Source organism: Agelaius phoeniceus, chromosome 9, assembly GCF_051311805.1.
Source record: "Agelaius phoeniceus isolate bAgePho1 chromosome 9, bAgePho1.hap1, whole genome shotgun sequence".
Classification (NCBI taxonomy): domain Eukaryota; kingdom Metazoa; phylum Chordata; class Aves; order Passeriformes; family Icteridae; genus Agelaius; species Agelaius phoeniceus.
In genome coordinates this window covers 27,401,740-27,421,909 of record NC_135273.1, presented here as the reverse complement: position 1 = coordinate 27,421,909, position 20,170 = coordinate 27,401,740, and the positions used below count along the sequence as shown (strand labels likewise).

The window sequence follows — 20,170 nt, the reverse complement described above, 5'->3', positions numbered from 1 at the left end:
TCAACCACTTCTTTCTTCTGTGCCAGTATGACCCCATTTATTGAACAGATATTCTTATCTCTCTGTTATAAATGGCCCTATGAATCACTGAAATGAACCCAGTTTAAAACAAAAACTGCAAACAAACACAAATGAACGAAATACTTCCAGTTACTGGTTTTTAACCTGGATAATTTCCTCAGTATGTTAAAAAAAGACTGCAGTGGTACTCAGAGGCTCTGCAGACTGTAGCACTGGGCTGAGCAGGAACATCATCAACCACCTTCCTCTTCAGAACACATTTGCATAATAAGCCTCTCAGATATTTAGTGTCAGATGGGATGAATCACCTTCTCTTATGACACTGACTACAGATGACTGGCTTAGAATAAACGCCCACGACTTCTAAGGCTGCACTGGAATGACAAGAAATCCATCCTTGATATAGGCTAAGGGGTATCTCATTCCTTCAGAAATATGAGGTAAAACTTCACTAAGTAGCCAACACCATCATCTTTCATATTAATCTTAGCTTACACTGTGTCCTTAAAAAAGGTATAAATTACTTGCTGAAGTAACTGTTTTAAAATTTTACTCATCTGTGTAGTCCACACAACCACAAGAGAAAATTGTGGGCAACACATATCTCCCTCTATTTCTCACGTTCCCAAGCTGAAATAGTCCTTTAAAGAGACAAAAATCCCAAGAGAAACCACAAACTTATTGAAAGAGGAAAACCAACAGAGAACACAGTAATTCTCTTTACCACGAAGAGCAACATCCCCTTGGTAATTGCCTCCCTTGCATTTCTTTTAAGCTGGGAGGAACATTAAGCTGACCACCTGAGGAACAACAGCTCTTAGGAAAGATAGCAGTGATGAACAGGAGGGCAAAAATGTGTACATTTCTCCCTATTCAGTTCCCAAATATATCCAGACAAAGCCAAAGTAGCCAGGTGCTGTAACATACAGAGAAAGAGCAAAGTGCTGCTAGCATTAGCAAAGCAGAATTAAATAATGCTCAGGTGCAGAGTTATTGCACTGGCTACATTTAGTGATTCATCTGCAACAGTGAGCAATTTGTATGGATAAATGCTCAGTCTGGGGAGACGCAAGAGCCAGGGAATTTAAATGAATTATCGTCTCTCATTCTTCTGGGTTCACATATCTGGGCCAAAGTTTTTAAAATGAGGTGCCTAAATTTAGGCTGTTAAAGAGTTTATCTTTAGTCATCAGAGTGCCAGACCACTCAGCGCTCCTCCTACAGAGCCAATGGCTCTGCATTCTAATAGCTTGAAATGTATTTAGAAACATCACCGTAGGTAGTCAAGTCTGAATGGCTCTAAATATCCTCTGTTCAGAACTGCTACACATAGCCTGAACTGCTACTCCAAAATGAAAACGTGCTGGGAGGGAACTGAAACTTGCTGCATTTTCTAACATATTTACAGACTTGCAATCCAAAGAAATCTTTTAAAAAACCCTATTGAAAAACAGCTCTCAGGTTTCAACTTTCTGATATCACCAGTCTATTGCCAGAGGGTCATGAAAGTTAAACAGTGTGAAAAGCAAGGTCCTGGAGACCTGTGTTATCATAAGGAAAGTTATTGAGAATTCTCAAAGTAAGAAAGAAGTTAATGTTCATAACTTAGTGAGGTTTTTTTTTTACTTTAAAGAGGAAAAAGATAGTAGGGAAATTATGGTCACCCATTTTTAATTATTCAAGCTGTTCAGGATCTTGCCAATTGCCTGAAATTTTGCCCATCCATTCAAAAAGAAAACAAATTGTCTGTGAAACATCCTTGAAGAATCTATTCCATCCTACTTGATAAATGTACCCTATATTAAGTATGAATTGGTGAGATTACTGTGCCTGAGTAAAAGCATTGCCATCTATTGGGGAAGGATTTACAGGTTGAAGCATGTTATAGTTTTGTATGGAAAAATTATTAATATAGGTGCAAAATGCCCTAGTTCTATGCAGATGGGGGTCTAGGTGACACTTGGGAGTAATGTTTCAAAACACTGCTATCAAATAGAAAATCTGCTTTTGAGATAAACAGCACAATGGAAATTAAAGAGTATCCATCTTTCATTTTAGAGTAGTTTCATCTTAGAGTAGTAAATAAATTCTAAAAATCTGGGAAAAAAAAGAGGTTTGAGACTGTGCCCTTCTTCCTCCCCAGCTACCTTTCAAGAGCCAAATGTAAAATGCAGAACCCACACAAGAGAATTGTAATTCACTCAGTGCACTGCTACAAGTGACAACATATAAACTGTACTATCAGAATCAGGCCAGAAGTAGATGGGAAGGGGAGCAGTGAATGCAGGAAACGGTTTAATTTCTCAGTAGTAAGATTTGCAATAGAAATGAAAAAGGAAGAAACTGAAAATCAAAATATGAGCATTAAGATTTCAAATCTCACAGCAACACTGATAAAAGGCTAAGAAGCTTCATGAAAAATAATCAAAGATAGTTTCATATATGTAGTTTTGTTACTTTTAAATGTATAACTTAAAATAATTTACTGCAAATAATCCATGAAAACTTTTTTTATTGGAATCCAGTGGAAAACAAATATTTACATTGCCTTTATGAAAAAGTAACTTGGTTCATTATTTTATCTAATGGCAGTTGCAGGATTAAATAACTTAGGAAAGTAAGCAATAAAAACTGCTAAATTCAGAAATAATTTTGCAGAAGGAAAAAGAAAAAAGAAACAGAAACAATCCTTTCTTGATCTTCTCAAAACATCTAAAACTGAAAACCTCTCCAAGCATATAATGCCTGGCCAGTAATAGGAAAGGCTCTTTTCCACAACACCTGGCTGCTTTGCCAGGGCCAGCACCTTGCTGTTAGCAGCAAAAAGCAGGCTGCATAAAAAGGGATGCAGGCATGAGTGGCTGCACACAACTGAGAGGAGATGCTGGGTGATCAAACAGACCTGGGCAGGCTGTGCTCCAGTGACAGCAGGATGTGCTGAAGAGTTCAGAATGACATGCAGCAGTGTTATAGATACAAACCTGTTGTCTCCTCCCTGTGCACCCAGGGGAACAAGCAGTAGGGATGTCTGGAAGCCCTGCAACCAGCCCTGGGATCCTAGAAGGAAACGTCTTGCAGATGGCAAACACAGATGTTCCTGTTGTGTCTCAATTTTTGGAAACAAAAGTTGCCATCCTGAAAGCCATGATATTAAAGAACCACCAGACTGTTTTGCTAGGGGGTATACCAAAGTAGCAAAAGTTATTATTTGCACATCCTGTAATTTAATGGTGAGGATAAAGAGAATCATAGCTTTCCACAATGAAAAAACAAAGCAGAGGGCAAACTGGGGAGTTCACAGAAAATAATTTGAAAATGGTGTCCTAAGAGACACTGGAAGAAGTCAAAACCAAATCTCTTGCAAACTGCAATGGTTTGATCCCAGCCAGCAACTGAATACCATGCAGCAACTTGCTCACCTCCCTCAGTGGAATAGGGAATAGAATCAGGAAAAAAAAAAAAAAGGTAAAACCTGTGGGTTGAGATAAGAACAGTTTAATAGCAACAACAACAAAAATCTTTGAAAAATAATTGTAATGGAAAAGGACAGAACAAAAAGATGATGAAAAATAAGCCCCAGAATGACAATGATGCAGAATACAGCTCCTCTCCACCTGCTGACCAATGCCCAACCCTTTCCTGAGCAGCCACCAGTGCTCCCAGCCACCCCTCCCCAGTTTATATACTGGGCACGATGCTCTATGCTGTGGAATGTGCCTTTGGCTGCTTAGGGCCCGTGTCCTGGCCATGCTCCCTCCTGGCTCCCCGTGCACCTCCTCACGGGCAGAGCGTGGAAACTGTAAATCTTGGATCTGGAGTGAGCCCCCCTTAGCAACAGCGACAACATCAGGGTGTTAGCAGTGCTGCTTTCACAGTGAATACAAAACACAGCACTGAACAGCTACTAGGAAGAAAAATTAACTCTATCCCAGCTGAATGCAGGGCACAGCACGAAGTGGTGACTAATTACAGCTGTCACCAGGGAGCAGATGCACTGCATTGCAGTGAGTGCTCCTTGTCACCCATCGTCCCTCGACCGCAGCTCTGGGCCTCAGCCTCTGTTACAAAGCTCCTCCTCCACAGCTGCAGACCCCTCCTGCAGACAGATCGTGGCCAGCCCCAGGGCGCCTGTGTTAAGGACACTTCCCTGCCCAAGCATCCAGGACCCTGTCACACTCACAGCACCCGAGTGACCAGCTGGGGGACAGAAGCCCCTCCACACCTGCACCCCCACACTCACACAGAGCAGGTTTCCTTACTGCCTCGATCCCACGTTTCCCATGGTAGTGTCTCAGACATCCCAAACCTTAAAATAATTTAATCTTGGTACAGTAAAAAAAACAAAAAACAACACCTTGAGCTTGTGCATCTGAGAAGAGACCATCAACAAAGGAACCCCTGAGTTTTATCCCCTCAGTGTAAAGAAGAGGAAGTCTGAGGGCCATGAGCTTCTGCCACCTCCCTCAGTGTCCCTCAGCCCCTGGGCCCTTGGCATGCCCAGGGTTGTCAGTTCTGGTCTCTGGCTCCCACCCAGAGCTCCTGCACCAAATGTCTCCCTCAGCACTGAGAGCAAAACCCAGGCACAGAACTGCTGCCCATGGAGCATCTGAGCAAACAGCCTGCAGAACAGCTGAGTTCCTCCTAGAGAACAGCATGGCAATGACAGAGAAACCCATTCTTGACTTTTTAAAACTTATTTTTAATTATTATTCATAAGGAAGGTGAGCAAAGGAGGGCTCAGAGAAGTAGTCATGTCTAAATCTCAGCTCTTTGCAAATCTTTCATAAGGGATCAGTCTCATTAATTCATTACATGCTCAATTTACATTTGCCCCTGAATAGGTGTCAAAATAAAATTGTTTCCAGCTCTTGTCCCAAGTAAGTTTGCCTCCAAAAGGAGCTTTTTTTTTTCCTTTTCCCTTCCCATCTTTGGATAAATTATTTGTCTACTGCATTTTCTTTCCCCCATCCACCAAGAATAGGAAAAAAAAAATTAGAACCACTTTGAAATCTACTGTAGCAAAACTGCAGTACAGCAGAAAAAAAGTCACCCTCTTCTGTATATAATTTTGTAACCTGAGTCAAACTTAGGTCCAACTCATGGGTTTCATGCAGGAGATAGATTTGGATTTTTAAAAATAGCTTTGTTCTTGATTTAAATGTCCAGGAAAACATCCTGAGAATCAGGAAACTGCTTTTGATCCCAAAGAAGAGCTACAGACCAAGTTTCCACTGCAATAAAACTGACAGTAATTAATTGGACAATATCAAAGTGCACCTGTTTATCTGAGAAGCTTTGTGTATGTCTTGGATAAAAAAAAGTTAAGATAACGGATATAAAAAAGTCAATTTTGGTAGAACAGATGGGTTCATTCTATATCCCCTAGATACCCAACTTATATTTAGAAAGCTCTTCAATTAAAATAGTGCAGTTCATGTCCAGGTGTGACTTGCATAGGTAATAGCACTTCACAGAAAAACAGTTTCTCTGTACCAGTGACTGAGATTTTTGTACTTCCCTAGAACCTTCTTTCCTTTGTATTTTAAATAAATAACTCTTGGCTCAGTATCTCCAGAGGAGCATTATTAGATCAAAACTAAATAAAGCATTACTAGCCACAATAAATAATTTATATAAATATAAAAATTATTATAGCATACTAAAGAGCACTCCAAACTGATAGTATTTCTATAGTTTAATTGTTAACAGTACCATTAGAACAGAATTTAAAACAAAAATTTCCAGTACAACATCCCAGCTCTAGAAAAAACTTTATAAAACTAAGATAATTCAGACTAAGAATCTTGATGATAAAAACTCAGTTGCAGTAAACTGGATCAAGCCTTAGGTTCATTTTTATTACTTAATACAGGGTAACTAAAATTTCTAAATATTATTTCAAAGTGGAATATGAAAATTTTTCTTCTCTAAACAGTAAAATGGGAATTTAAAGAGTTTCCATGATGTATTTTTGCAGATAGAAAATTCACTGAAACTGTCCCTTTCTAATTGAATCTCATTTTCCTACAATTTGAACTTTTACTAAAAAAACTCCAGAAATTCCATATTCTTCCTTCTTTCTGAAGTTATTCCCAGAACTCTGTATGTACGTGTTTTTTTCCAAAGCACCAGGCAGGCTCACCTGTGTTTCCCTGATCACCACACTGATGGGATGATGGAATTTCTTTTACCACACTTACACCAGAAGCTGCTAGTTCTGACTGCTGGTACACAGGAGCTTCCTACAAGCCATTAATGAACCACAAGCATAGTGTGCCTTTACCATCCACATTTTTTTCCATTTCTCTATGTGTATGAATTCATTCTTGGTCTACACTCCATAAACACGTTATTTACTGACAGCCCACTCTCAGCAGGGACCTTTTTTCAAGTTATGCACTGTTACATCAAAACATAAAGCCTGATGCTTCTGCAGAACTGCACTGCTGAGAAAAGCTATTTTTCCCTCCGTGGTCCTGATGAAGCACAAGTAATAACTGAAAGGCTATCACAAGATCTGGTGGCATTTTAACCATTCCAGGCTCCTCCATTAATATAACCCTATAAACCAGGCATGTTCAGCCTGAATCTCCCACAAAAAGAGAGGCCAAATTGGTTATGGAGATCTCTATACTCTCATTAGTCTGAGTCAGCTCTCCAGGGTTCTTGCGCCCCATAAACTCTAATATTTCATTTGTGTTCTGTCCAAATAATATGCAATGGCCCTGTCTTAACCTCTGTCTCAGTTCCTGCACAAGATAAACAACTCAGCCTAATGGGTGGGGAAGAAAGATAAAAAAAAGAAGGGTAGGAAGAAAGAAGGAAAAAAAAAAAAGAAAAAAGGGGAAAAAAAAAATACACCCCTGAGCAAACTCCCAAATACCATTCACAACTGAATCCCATTTTTGGTTGCTAACAAGAGATTTCACACAAAGAAGAGTAAATTTGACCCAAACCTTCAAGCTGCTTTTTGCACAGACCCCTGGAGCTGATGAATGCTAATTAGAAGGTATACCTGACAGCTTGCATTTATCAGTACTATTTGATAACAACTCAAACCACGGTACACAATTTAAAGTTTTCACTGCACTAGTTCCCTCTTACTTTGGTCATAGTTGATCGAAAAAAAAATACACCGAAAGAAACCTACATGAAAGGTAAATGTTAATCAAGAGAAATAGTGGAGATGAAGAAAATTTTAGGAAGATTGTGAGAGGACTGCTGAAACTTCCTCGAGCTACACAGCTGTATTGTTCTTGAGTAACTACTGTAATATATGTGGCACTGCCTATTGTTTTAGCCTTAATCATTTCAGTGTAATGCACTGGGATTTCTGTTTAATCTGATTCCCATTTCATACATAATGCTTATTACAGTCAATCTCCACTGCCATTCCATTTAGTGCACATTCCCCTGAAAGATGCATGAAAATATTGCATATGGAACTCTTCCAAAAGCATTCAGTAAGAATGTACTCTTCAAAGCTCAAATGTCACACAGTGTTTATAAACATGGTAACTGCTGACCATTTAACTACATGGCACAGAAGTGACACTGGATAATTGCACAGCTGTCAGAGAGCAACATTTCCGTAAAGACATGAATCTAATGGTAACTAAGGAACAAAACCTCCCAGAAATATGGTACTTAAAATTTTACCACAGCTACATGCCAAGTTGAATTTGAAGACCCAATAAATCCTTTTAAAAGAATAACTAAATTTTGCTCACTTTAACACCGGCTATTTTTTTTTAAATAATAGGTTTGTACATCTATATTCTATTTGAAAGCCTTCTGCTTTTTAGAGAAATTTACAAAGAATTTTGTAATGTTTTGCTGAGAACTGTACATGTGAGTCACACTCCAAAGAATAAACCACAATTCATCAGAACTGCCCAGCACATGAAGGTTAGCTTTTTTTTATTTTTATTTGATTCTCATCTATCTTCTCATCTTTCTTCTGTTATCTTCACTAACAGAAGAAATTTCCATTGAAACAATAGAGCAGTTTAAGTCTTCTGTTTGGAATGCCTACAGGGGATTGACTGGACATTGGTCTGAAAGTTGAGAATGCTTTTTCAGGCACAGACCCTGGGCAAAGAAATCCTTTTTTCAGCATGGAGGATTGCTCTGGGTGCTCATAATAGGAACCGTTTCACAGTCAGGGTACAACACTTTCAGTGTTGTACAACACTTTCAGTACCACCACTCCCATTCACTGTGTTTTCTCAGCTCTGCTCAGAGCTACAGCTTAAACTCCTGCTCCAGCTTGCACTGCAAGTTCAACTACATCGAGTTTGCACAGAGGTTTCCAGAACTTGATCTTTTTGCAGGCATAAACAGCAGATGGTAACTATTCCATTAAAGATGCAAACTTCTTACCTGACATGCACCCAACACCAAACAGTAAAAATACAACTTACACATTCCTAATTCCCCCCATCAAAAGGCTCATACCTTGTTCTGATAGCATGATAGCTGAAGCCCTGAGGGTCATGTACCACGAACTTTGAAATGAAAGCACCAGCTATTGCTTGAAGAGACCACATTGATTTTCAGGAGCTTACAGTTTAATACTGATTTACTGTCTCTACTACAAAGTTGCCAACTACACAGCAAAGCTGTTATTTAATGTAGGTTATGGGGTTTTAAACTCTAGGAACTTGGAAACATTTATCAGTATCAAAGGTTACCCTGTCCAATATCCATATTTTCATCCATTCACATACATTCTATCTCTTCCCTTAAATCTTCTAAAAATCATGTCTGGTCTTAAAGGAAAGATGGCAATAGTCAGACTGAAACATAATCACTTTCCAAACAGTCCTTTTCTGCCTACAGGACATTTCTGCTTTAAATTGCAAAATAAATACATGAATAAAGCAAAGTCCTTATAGGTCTGAGGACCTTCTTGTCAGTCACAGGGTACTTTACATCCACAAACAATGCCACAGGCTGTGCGAGCATTAAAGAACACCTGAAAGATCACCTTAACCATCTCAAACCACAAGACTTTTGCTGGCCAGCCCTGCCAAGAGGAATGAATATTTGCTGTTCTTTACACTGCCTGAGGATACAGGCCTGCTGTGCATTTGCCAAGTGAGAGCTCTCAGGATGCTGGAAGAGGAGGGAAACCCTTGGGGAGCAGCAGCAAGGGTGGTGTGGAAGGGCTCCCTCTCCCTCAGTATGTCCACAGTCTTAAAGACTTCATGCAAAGCCTTATGAGCCTATGAAGGGCACACAGAGGCAGCAGTCACCAGCACGGTGTGCATGTACAGCTCATGCCAACGGGTAAGCAGACACAAATAAATTCGCTTTTTGTTCACAGATTTTTCCTTCAAGCAGATGTTCAAATATTCACCACTTGGCTCCAATCCTGTGAGGTTTTGCACCTATACTTTCCCAAAGCTTGCAGAGATACACTGGAAGCCCCACAGTGATCTCATTACTGCCAGTCTGCATCAGCTTTATCTTTGGCAGCAAGAATGGTATTAAAAAATATACATTACAGTAATGGGGCATGAGCAGATTTGACTGGAAAACATAATTACTTTTCCTAAAGGCTTGCACACAGTTATTCAGAAGCGTATGGCAAAGTTACTAATTTAAAAAAAAAAACACCAACATATTTCATCCTTGGAAAAAACTTCTGCTTCATCTAACTAACACAAGCTCACACAGTGTTTGTAAAGTTATAGACAAATGGAGGGTTTTTTTTCTTTCCACACTGTCTGGGGCAACAGCTTATCTTCTGACTCAAGGGACACCTGCATACATTACAGACTATGCCTTGATTCTGCTTTAGAAACTAAGCAGTTTTTAGCATTTTAAGTAGTGACATTTTCCCCCCATTGTTTCTGAGGCAGAATTTAGACAAAAAACAGATTTCTGTTAGAATTTTCATGTACCCAAGTTTCTCTACATACCCAGAGGAGAAAAAAAGGGAAACTAATAAATTTCTAATTTTAAAATATGAGCTAGTTTGACTTGTGATATACTACCTTTAGCACTGATTTCTAACATTCCATCCGTGCAGGTGTGAAAGGATGCACAAGGGAAATGTCTATAAAGTTTAATTAAAGTAGTCTACACCTCACTGACAAAAAAAATAATGTCCACTATATGGTACATCATTTATGCAGGATAATTCATATAGAGGACTATCAGTCTGTTTTAAACCTCTACTGATCTGCTTAGAGAGAAGAAAGCCAGTCCCCAAATATTACGGAATGTATTACGGAGTTTTAATTGAACAATTATGTTTGTGACAAGTTATGACTAGAAAACACAAAATTGTTTCAGCATATATCCCACTAAAATGGACTCAAATTTCAGGGTAATGTATGGAAGGATCCATCAAGTGTTAATTTCTTTTTCTGAAGGTGAAGTGACAGCAACCTGTTGTGTAACAATACCACAAACAGTGCTGAACAGGGAATTTGGCATGAAATCCACCCTCCTTGAGGGAAAATCCATGGGAGATGGAAATAAGAACCAAGCCTACCAGCTCTATTCATAAGGTTTGTGCTGTGGTCATTTTTTCTGTTTGCAGAACTACTTGGGTACACCAAGCCTTTGAGCAAGGCCATGCATGTGACCACACGTTACAGGTACCTTCAGCTGATACTCCTCTCTGCAAAGAGAAACAGAGATGCTACAGGGAGCAAACAGACAAGGAAACAAAGAGACCTAGAAGAACCCAGCAAGCACAGAGGAAGATAAAATCTAGGGGCTGAGACCTATGTGTGGTAAGGGCAACACAAAGAAGAATAAAAAAACATTAATGAAGAAGAGAGAAAAGAGGACAGGGAGGTAGGAAGTAACCACAAACTACATGAAGGAAAACTAAAGTTGAGAAGATCTGAGATTCACACAATCCCAGGAACTGTTGAATTGCATGAGGGACAAATTGACTGGCCTGCCATCAGGGAGCACAGAGGGAAGAGGTCAGCTAGATAGGACAAGAAATACAGCCTGGAGACAGAAAAGAAATAATAAAGAAAGAGAAAAAAAAGTCTCTCTTCACTTAGGTCAGGTGTCACTGTAAAGTTACTTCTGGAAAAAGTGTTATATATAGGTGAGATAGATGTACAGTGCAAATTGAAGCAGGATGCAGCTAATGAAGAGGAACAGACAGATAAGACTTGTGAAAGAAAGAAATGGTCAGCAAATGCAACAACTGAAAACTATTTTCATTAAGTGAACATTTCTTAGCTGATTCTTTTAGATAATACTTCAGTGTTGGGCTTGAGGGACTAAGTCTGAAACTAATAGAAGAAAATTAAATATTAAAAAGCATACAGGGCTGGCTTGCAATCCCTAAAACTGGAAGGCTATAAAATTTTTTAATGAGGATATACTAACAGTCATTTCCAAAAAGGGCAGTGCAAGATGTAAAAACAGCAATAAGAAGAATACAAGTGTGGTGACATTTTATTCAGAAATAGAGTGATACTTACTTAGCAAGATAACAGACAACAACAACAACAAAAAAAAAAGGATATCATGGAATCTATGTGAGGGAAGTAAAAAAAAAGATGTCTTGGGATAGCAGCCCTACAGTCAAAGCTGAACACAGAAGAATAATCCTTACCCATTAAAATGTTCTGCAGGGGTGGTGTGCATTTAATAAAATTTATATTCTTGAAGTCAGAGCATAATAATAATAATAATAATAAATCTTGTAAAAAAGTGCAATCATTAGTTAAATGAAGCTAAGTACAGTCAAGGTTCCTAGCTTCACAACAGAGACTGTAAGAAATTCCAGGTTTCCTCTGTCATCCTTAGATTTTGAAATTTTCACCTATCCAATTTACTCAGCAGGCAGTCCTGTGGAACTTGAGAGCTTTAGTTGCTTATTTAATATTATCAGCAATGAATCTGACAAATACTATCAAAAGAATTAACTACAACAGAAAACTAGGAAGTATGATAACTACACAGGTATTTAGAGAGCATAAAAAAGCTATGATTTCTGAAGCCAGATAATATAATTATGCTTAAATTCACTACTATGAAAAAAAAGGTCATGCACTCAAGATAACAAAGAAAAGTCTATTATTTGAAACTTCATCAATTTCATTTGAAAAACACCAGGGGTGTTATTACAGGTTCATTATCTGTGATGTAGCAATCTGTACACCCATGAATAACCAGACCTTAAGATATATATAAATATAGCTGGGTAGATAGGTAGACATTGATATATTCATATAACAGATGGAATGTCATAATAGAGTAAGAAACAAAGACTCCTGAAGTCACTGGTAGCCTGAGAGTAGAGTTTAAGTTTGGACAGTTGAGTAGCATAATCATAACACAGTATGTTTCCTGTATTTAAAATGCTTTGTTAAGGACCCCAAGAGAATAAAAAGTAAGCATCCCACCTGCTAACCTCACATAGCCATGAAATATGATATGAAAGATATATGGATACAAGCATTATCATAGATATATTCTGGTCAAGAATAAAAAGCTTTCTTCTAAGTCTTATGTGGAGATTCTATGTTCACCTCACAATGGTAGTGGCAGGCCAAAACACACAGTTTCATTTCAGGAGAATGATCAGTTTCTGAAAGTGATTACAGAATACACATTCATGTATTTATGGCCTCTCTTCTCAGCAGACAGAAGCATGCAAGCCAGGAGATCACTTCTTATCTTGTACCACTGAGACAGTACAGAAACCCAGCAGCAGCCTCCTGGGTTTTATGAGGAAGACATAAAAACATGCACTTCATGTGTTATAGACTACAGCAGAGCTGAAAGAGTTAATAACTGAGGCCCTGTTTCTATTAGGAACTCAGGCATTCAAGGTTTAACATCTCAGATATTGTAAATTGCATCTCCTGGAACTTGGCAGGCATCTTGTCAGCTTCAATGTAATTTGTTTTTCCAAACCCAAATTGTTTTTAAAAGATTAAGGTGTTCTAATTTTTTAAAGCATTAAGTACAAAAGCAGTAATCCTTTACCATTGTGATAAGGATTGTCTACCATAATGTCTATTATTTACTAAAGCTTGACTGCCAAAGAAAAGGAACTCATTTTTCAAAGTCCATTTTTTAATGTAGCTGAATTGCTGTGTTCTGAATTTGGGGCTGAGAAAAGAAGAATGATTACTTCAGTTCTGAAGAAGTTGCACAGAAATAAATATGATTCAAGCAAGAATTAATAAAATAATATGGGATTAATATTAACTTTATTAAAGTCAAGGGGGACAAGATTTTATCCTCAGGAGTCTTTTGTCTATCAAATATTGCTTCAAATCCTAGAGAACTGATGGATTTAGAAGACTATTAAGACCCGGGTTGCCCAGACGTGTTAGTAAAGAAAATCAGTTAATAAGTCCTTATAAAAGACTATCTATTTAAAAAAAAACCTAAAAAACCAAAAAACCCCACACCAAAGCTAAGTAAAGAAATCTGGGACTCTGCTTTCTTGATGAAAGTAGGTATGGCAGAGTTCTGGGGAGGGGGAAAACCCAGCACCACGATGTTCACATAAGGCTGATAACCACTCCCACTTAGAGAAAACCAAGATGATATGGAAAGAATTTTCAATAGGAAAGAGGAGGAAAAACCCCATCAATACAGTATGATGAGACCTTTTCTTGCAATTGGAAATGAGGGCAGAGAGATCAAGTGCATGATAAACATCACCCACATGTGACAGAATAAGGAGATCAAGTCACTCATCCTTGTTCAAGACCTTCAACAGCATCCTTGCTTTAAACCCTAGAGTCTTTCTTGCCTTCAGTGGAAGAGTTTGTAACAGCAAAGGATGTGCTGCACCTGCTGCTTTCTGCCCCAGAAGAAGCAAAAGAGAGCACACTCCTGGAGATACTGCAGTGTTCCAGAGGCCCTGACCAGAAACACATCCTTACTGCTGGCTCACTTTTCATCTGCTTGAAAAGTGCTTTAGAGATGTGTTCTCCTAGCTATGCACATTTATCTGTGCCTAGTACCACTTTCTCCATTACAGCATTCAAACTCAAAACTAAAGCTTAGCTTATATCACTGCAAGTTTGCACTTGCAATTCCTACCCTTCTGTATCACTCCTGCAGCTGCTCCTAAGTCTGGGGCTTGATTGTTAATTGAACACTGGAAGGTAGCAGAAGGATTGGTCCTTCCTGAATCTGAAACTCATAGCCAGAACTGTCAATCCATAATCCATATCTTCCCTGGGTAAATTTGTGTTTGTCCACATTTGTGTGGCTATGCTTCCACAAATATATATACACACCCACGTATCTGTCTGAGGACAGGCACTTAAAACAGAAAAAAGGAAAATGGAAGGAGAAAATCGGGTCAGCAGTGACATCTAAAGCATAAAGGGTATTTTAAACCAAGTCGTGTTCTCACCACACTGAATGGAGACTCAAAAATTCACTCCTGGATTTACCATAAAATTCCTGGGAAAATATGAGCAAATTTTCTCAAGTTTGATGCAACTTGATAGTATACATGTGCATTTTGATAGATACATACTCAGATAGTCATGCATAAAATGTTGCAAATCTAGGACTGACACAGGTAGGAAAACCACTGTTGCAACTTTTCAGGGATCATACAGAACAGCAGGATTGCATTAACAGCTATGTTAACAAGTGAAGAATGTTTGCACATGTCTTGGCCACTGATTTTTTTGCTATATCTAAGTAGGATTTATTGCTCAAAGTATGCACTTACATGGAATTGCAATGTAAATTATTAGAGCACACAGTTTGTTTCTGTTCTACTTACGTGTCATGCATTCACTCCCTTCTGTGGCTTAGGGAAACTGCCAACAGAGGAGGGCAGTCCTTTTGAAATGGTTTGAATAAGTACATTTTAATGTCTCCGTTTGTTGGCTCCTGGGAGAGAGATGCCTCTCCCATCCAGAGCGACACTTCTGGGACAAGGGGCAAGGAGCCATTCCCCCCGCTAGATTTCTCATGCCTTGCCTTTGAGAGCACATTTCAGCACTTTGCTTGCCTGTGTCAGATGAGATAGCACATGGCTGAGCTCTGTGCAAATTGCCTCTCACAGCAGCCTCATACCACGCTCAAACATCACCCTCCCTCACCTCCCATTGTTCCCTGTTTCTTTTCATTAAGTCTATTCAGCAATTCTCTCTAAAATCTGTCTCTTGGCTGTCTCTGTCAGCTGATTCCTTCCTGTCCCTCTCAACAAGCACAAGACATTACTCACCTGTCTGTGCTGCACAGCTGAAACAGAAAAACTATCAGTCAAGTGAGAAGACTGCAGCACGCTCCTATACCATTATTTTGCTTTCCCTTAGCTACTCTGTACTCCTACTGCACAGGAAGATTTATTTCCCAAATTAATTAAAAGTACACAGCCTGTCTTCCTTCTGAAACTCTCACCAGCTATTTACTCTGCTCCAAACCCAGAGACAGATGGAGCTGTTTGCCCCCAGCTGTAGATAAACCTCTACAAACATAAAACTCTTCCTTCCCCTCTCTACAGCATCCCTGGCCCCATGTGTCCCCAGACAGATTGAAGAGTCTGCTGCAGCTGTTTGAAAACTCTAGACTCTAGGTTCTCCTGCTCTTTCAAAAATGAAAGGCCAGCTGGAATTTTGAGCCACGTGTCTCTTGTTTTCTGGGTCTTGGCTAAAGAAGGCATACTAGGCTCAGTAAGGTGTACCCAAAAAAATGAATTTGTAACATTCATTTACTCAGTAGTTTTGGTTACTCCGACACCTTCAAGCCTTCTTGCCCAGAGACTTCTGTCTCTGTTCTTGGGATGGAGTCAATCAAAGGATTCCCCAGTCCTCACACTCACTTTTGTTCAGAGATGTGACCTTACACCACCTGAAACTGCACTGTGAGAAATGTACAAGCAGAACAAGTCTTCACCAGCTTCCAAACACCAAACACAATAATTTTTGTCTCTATCTATCTACATATCCAGTTAAAAAAATGAAGAGGAAATTTTTTTCCCTTGAGCTCAGTAAACAGCAAATAGCCACTGCAGTTTGCAATTCTCATTTAGCCCAACTACAGATACTTAGACGTAGCTGAGGCAAAGGTATGCCAATATGGGTATATACTCTGCCAAATACCCTCCTACAACAGGGTCCACAATTCAGCCAAGCCAAGTGCCAGAAATTTGCCAGAAAAACCCTACTTGTTCAAAAAAACTCACAGCAGAAACAACAACCAAAACTACTGCATGGCACTGTTATACAATCCTCATTTGAAATTCCACTGCTGGAACCTGTGGTAGACTAAGAGCAACCAAAAAAAATATCCAGGGATGGATTTTTAACTGTTTGATTCCTGTAATTTATACACAACTAGGACATCACATGGCTTTCACAACTTTCACATTGGCCTGAATCCTTCTCTCTGACTACTCAGCATTATTAATTAACAAAACTTGAACTTCCATTTAGTAACTGATCATGAATTGCTCAATACTCTGATGCTTCTCAAGTTCTGCTTTTGAACTCCATGGCTGTGCAGCTTGGGAAACCACTACAGGAAACCTTGAGCTTTGCTATTCCATCCTATTTGCCAAGCAAGGCTCAAAACCTGTCTCAGATGAATAATTGTAGTAATAACTGAAATAAACTGAAATGTCTTGGTTTTATCACTGCTTGAATTACTACCACAGAAAATGAGGAGCCTTGGGAAAAAAAAAATGTTAGAAGCATCTGTCTGATGCAAAAATCAAAGTTCCTTCGATGTTTTAAGTAAAGTGACAGCAACTCAAAAATGGCTATGAATTTTCAGTACCATACTTTCAAAATCAATAGGATTTAAAATGCATGACTAATTGGGCTGATACAAATTCCCCTTTTGAATTTACATATGTAAATGTTTGCAGAATTACACAAGTAATTATGCCACCCTTAGCTACATGATATACATCATATACAGCCTGGATAAGATAGAAACATTGATAAATTAGTGATCAATCTTTAGAACAAGATTTCCTTTTTGAGTAATCCTATGAAGAGTACAAGGACAAAAATCAGAAAAAATCACCACCACTCCTTCTATCTGAGTGTGTCAAAGGCAGAGAGTGAATAAATACCATGTGGTATTTTCAGAGCAAGGCAAGACCTGTCAGCTTTTCCTCAACCTCCACCCTCTGACAGAGCTGACAATGTGTTGCCACCACCAAAGTGCTTTCAGAAGAGCCATCATCTTCCCCCTCTCTCCCAGACAGGACTGCAACACTGAAAGCCTTTGTGCCACATACAACTCCAGGCTGAGGAGACAGACTCGATATCAGGAGCTGTCTTTGATGCAGAAAGAGCAATAATTGAAATTTTCACCCTTGTTTAAACAGAGAGCAGCGGGGATGGCTGAGAAGAGAGCAGCAGGAATTCCCTTCCATGCCCTGTGTAAGGTTTCAGAGGAAATGCTGCAGGAATATTCACCATACTTGCAACAGCTCTGGGGGCCTGCTAACTTGTTTGCAGCTCCCTGCAGCTCCCACACCCTAAATTCAGCCTCTCTGACCACACAGTTTCCAGTTTGCTCTTCAGGGCAGTTTTACAGCCCTTTCTGAAACACCTGCACCAAGGACGCTTTTCAATGCATCTTTGTTTTTCTATTCAGTGTAAGGGGATTTGGATACTGGAAAAATTACTCCCCTCAGGTTTCTTTAGAATTAGTGCTTTTATCAGAAATCTACTGAAATTAATGGGTCTCTCTTCAGTTGTTTTCAACAAACACGGGGCCAGACTTGGAAAAAAGAATATGAAAAAAACAAAAGTTATCTTTTTTTATTAGAGCCTATCATAATCATCTTTGCAGAGGAAATAATCATTTACATGAGAGGACAAATTAATATCTAAATAACAAACTCTCTGTGCTCTGGAGTCATCTCTTCACAACTGAGCCCTCTATGCATAATGTAAGACTGCTGAGTCGATGACTTTGGATAATCACAAGTGACCTGAAATAAGAGCAAAGTAACACAGAGAACTGCATCTTTACCATGGTCTCCCACTGGGACTAGAATCCATTGTTCCACGCTGCAAAATGTTGTTTGTGCAGATAATAATTTTGTCTTGTCTAACTTGAAAGTTCACATTCATAGGCTTTTTTGATTAATCAAATGGCTCTGACAGCCAGAAGCTTCTTTCCAATATTAGAGAGAAAGTGGTGGGTGCCAATTTATGGTTATTCAAACCAGTAATCTCCTGTGTCTCTGGCTGCTATTATTCCCTTGCCTGTGACCCAGCCATTTAATGAAGTGAAATTAATTTACAGTAATAGGAAATTCTCAGAACTACATGAAAGCACAAGCTTTAATATGAGAAGAACAAATGGCTATTTCATGCAAGGCTGACCACAAGCATTGTAAAGAAATTTGAAAGGACTTTATACCTTTTTAAATAGGTATGGTATTAGCTGGAGCAATATACTGCAGTAAATATGATAAATCAAATGTCTCTTCAAATCAGAAAGCACCAACACAATTTTCTCCTTTTGTCACACAGCAGAATTTTCTCATTTGCATATAAATGTATGACACACATATATTTTATAAAGGTAAAAGCAAGATCTTATCATCCCTCAAATCCCATTTAACTCTTCTATCATAATACCAATGGCAAACTCCCAACAGCAAAGCAGTAACAGGGAGGTTGACATTTATTTTGCTTACTCATCCTTTACAAACATGTGTATTGGTGAAATAAATATGGGTTTATCTCAAATGGCAAAGTAAAGCTCCCATTTTTGTCCAAAGATATTGTTTATCTACAGAATTCTACAAAAGTCTGAAACTGTAACTCAAATCTCTCATTGTTTTATTTCCTTTCATGGAGGAAAGTATCACTTTTCTAAATTTTGCTTTAACATTCTTCCCCCACCTCTACCCTGAGAAAACAAGAGGGTGTGGAAGCAAAAAGGAAGAGATGCGCAAGAGCCACAGCAGCTGGCGCTGTGGCTTTTTTCCCTCAAAATAAAGTTCTTTATTTGAGGCATTAAACATTTCGGATCATTTGCTAACTAGCTCTAATATTTGTTTTGTTACCCCTCATATACTCTGTATTTTTATACTAATTTGTCAAGCCTTCTTAGGTCCCCTGTGGGAAAGAATGGTTTTTCAATGCAGCAGTTAGCACACGCATCCTTCGGTGTGGCTGGGGGCTTGTGTGTTCACATGCTCTCACTGCACACATATGGTGGGGATGCTGGAGCAACACACTGAGAGCATCCTTTGACATTTCTCATCACCCTCTTCCCCAGCCTGGATGAGACCATCTGATTTCTGGTGTGTTGTCACAAGCTCCAGTTCCTCCTCTTTCTCTTTTGCTTTTCTCTCATTCCAGAGCTTGGGAGAACAGGATAAATCTTTTCCTTTAAAAAACCTGAAGTGGCAAAAAGATGCTGTGGTGACACTTCTGCTTCAGCTCCAATAGTTTTCTATTTTCAGATTATCTCCATTTAACCTATCACTGCACAAGTCTTGGCTTTACAATTACCAAGGTTGGAAAAGAAGCTGTTTACCACTGTTAGCAAAAGTCTGTGCCAATTGCTAACCCTGGATGGATCTCTTTTTTTCCCAAGAGACTGTTAATTTATAGAGCTATCTCATGGAAACCAGGCTTGCTTCCTACCAGACCTGGAGGTCTTTATGCAAGGTGTGGGTTGCTGCCCAAGGTGTTATCAGCAGATGTAACAGGTCCAAGTTTTCTCCCACATTTATCCTTAGGAGCACCCTTCTGTTAAGGGAAGTATCCAGCCTACATTGCTAAGTGGAAGGGCAATCATACTCCTTGGCAAGCACAATGCAAACTCCAGCCTCTTCCAGGTCCTTCAGCAAACTGACTCTGATTGACAGACAGCCACAGACAGAGACATACATGAAGAAAAGGCTTTACAAGATAGAAAACGATTCATATCTAACGATGATTCAAAGATTTCTCTTTCTCCCCCTCTATTCATTTACTTGTTCAAATAAACTGAAAAGCTCCTCCGTCTCCTTGGTATTACAAATTCATCCTTTCAAAAGCTGCTTTTCAAAACTGCTATTTGATTTCTCTTCTGGCAGTGCATCTAAATCTTCTGTAACCCAAACACAGCATACACACATTACCTCACTAAAGCTGAATGGGATGCGTTAGTTTGGCAATGTGTTCAAAGCAATCTTTCCTCAGGAATCTTAATAGATAAAAATGAA

General features: G+C 39.1%; 1 protein-coding gene across 5 annotated transcripts in view; it reads right to left on the bottom strand.

The window, feature by feature from the left end:
* The window catches only part of GRID1 (glutamate ionotropic receptor delta type subunit 1), a 485,558-nt gene that overhangs the window by 117,281 nt on the left and 348,107 nt on the right, over positions 1 to 20,170 (bottom strand). The window lies entirely within an intron of this gene.